A 2,649-nucleotide genomic window follows, 5' to 3' on the forward strand; every position below is an offset into this window, starting at 1 on the left:
GAGGGCACCATAAATCGATCTCGCAGGGAAATTTCAGTCTGTATCAAGAAGGCAAAAGAAGTGTTATACAGCAGAGTATTGTTGGAAAATAATAATACCATTTGAACAGTTTACCAGGGAAAGAGCAACAAGAACGTCCTGATTCTCAGCACTATGCATTCTTACATTAAAATTGAAGATGGTTTTAAGAAGAAGCCAGATACAGTTACATTTTATAACGGCTCTAAATATGGAGTGGACCTGGTCGACCAAATGGCTCGCAGGTATTCTGTGGAAGCACCATTGAGATCTTGGCCTCTTCACACATTTTACAACTTGCTGGATTGGGCTGGGATAAATGCCCGAGTATTGTACAGTGCTGTAAATGAGAACAAGTTGAAACACAGAGACTTCATACTGCAGCTGGGAGAGGAGCTTGCTGAGAAGTATGCAGCAACCAGGAAGATTTGTATACCTCCATCACACCCAAAGACATTCCTGACAGACAAGAAAAGCGAATGCATTGCCTTGTAAAATGTAACTGTGAAGGATACAAGTCATTTGTAAAGCGTCATATGTGCAAGAAAACTGTCTGCAACAAATCTACATCAAAAGACTATTATTTGTGCTCACGATAAAATAAGAGAAATCAGGGCTTGCACAGAAAAATTTAAGTGCTCGTTTTTCCCGCGTGCCGTTCGAGAGTGGAACGGTAGAGAGACAGCTTGAAGGTGGTTCATTGAACCCTCTGCCAGGCACTTTATTGTGAATAGCAGAGTAATAACGTAGATGTAGATTATGATAGCTAGTAAAGGCACCCAGCAAATGTGTGTGTTTTTTTAAAATAATAAATTGTAACTTGTGTGAAACCACTTTACTTTTGTTGATTTCACAATAAAATTTCCAGCACTTCAAAGAATAGATTCTTTAGTAGTAACAATAACTCACTGACACAGAATAACAAAAGGGGAAGATACACAGGTCATTAGCTACCCAACGACGGTTCTAGTTATGTTCAAATATCAGCAGTTCTTGTGTTAGGGAGATCTGTGTGTAAATGGGCATATGCACAATAATCTTGTCCCAGACCTAGGAAGCTGCATATGGTTGCTTACACTGTAGATTACTACACTGGAAACAGCCATAGCAAGATAAACCACGGAGGTGGGCAATCCATACACAGTAAGAGTGCCTGTTAAGTTTATGGCAGCTGAAAAACTTGAAGCGTGCTGCTTACACGTTCCTGGGAGCCAGAGTATACTAACAAAATGGGCTTCAACCCGTCACAGGACAGAGCGTGAGGTTCCATTTCCAGGTGAAGTTGTTTCACAAGGCAATAAATGTACAGGACTGCTTGGTCTTGAGCTAAGAGATGTCATTCCATGTGTGTGACATAGTTCATCCTGGTTTGACTTTCTTGTCGAACTGCTAGAAGCTCTTGACCATGAAGTCGATCTAGGAGAGGCAGTTGGAGAGCTCTGGAGGTGACACGGAGATGGCTACCAGTCACTCGACAAGCCGTTCATGGGTGCACTGTATCTGCTGGAGCAGTAACAACACGTGAACAGACACATCCACCAGTTCCATCATGCTGGAAGCAATGTGACTGTAAGTGTACGAGAGAATGGTAAAACATATGCCAAAACACTTTCTACCTGGGCCGGAGCAAATGCATGAGATACCGACCTGAAAAAAGTTACCTTATCGCCAACTGGCATACCTGCCCAAGACGCCACTTGAATTGCTCCATGCATAAGGAGCCTCAGTCCAGTATACCTACTTTCGAGAAAACTTAAAAAAATCATTCTACACACCAGAGTATCATATCAAAGCTAAGAGAAAAAATATATGTTGTTTATCGATCGAATATCAAGGTCCTTACAGAGTTTACATGCATTAAAAGTGTTTTAATTCAGGAAAAAAAAAGTTTTTTGGTGATGGACTGAAGTCCTTTCTGCATGGACCGAAATAGATTTTCACACTTTTAGTAGTTTCTTGAGGAAAATATAATGATTCCTTTATTACTTTGAGGATATGCTTATAGTTTAGGAATGGGAAAGGATCATGAGCATCAGATAAAGCAAAACAATTGGTTTTCAATCAATATTTATTAAGAAAATAACTGAGAAGAAAAACAATTCAATACATCATTTTGAGTTTCTTTAGTTATCTTGTTCTTCACTGTTAGCAACGTCACTTGTGGGCAAATGTGTCAGTTCGTGGTAGAATTCTTCATGCTCATTCGGTATATAACGTAGTAATCTAGTAATGTCCTTTATTTTTGCTGCTTTTATTGGAACTTTCCCCACGGAATTTGCACAGTTGGGTGGAAAAGTAGAATGTGTCATATTGCCAGGTTGAGACAGATGGAATGTGTGTTTCACAATACCATCAATGCACATCCACAGAGTTGGCTACTGTATGAAAAATGCATCATTGTACTGATTCCGAAATGTACTTTCTGGTCTCATGGTACTGACTTCAGTTTAGTTTCTTCTGATATGCAGTTTCTTTTATAAAGAATTGGCCACCAGGCGATCATGCCTTCTAAGGGTGATTTGATTGTAGCAAAATCCCTGTCACAGGGCAGTAAGGAATGACCTCTGACTGGAAAGAATTGCTCCATTAGTTTAAATTGGTCAGTGTCTGTTAAAAATAGAAGCAGCCTTA

This window comes from Schistocerca serialis, chromosome 8 (genome assembly GCF_023864345.2).
Source record: "Schistocerca serialis cubense isolate TAMUIC-IGC-003099 chromosome 8, iqSchSeri2.2, whole genome shotgun sequence".
NCBI classification, from domain to species: Eukaryota; Metazoa; Arthropoda; class Insecta; order Orthoptera; family Acrididae; genus Schistocerca; species Schistocerca serialis.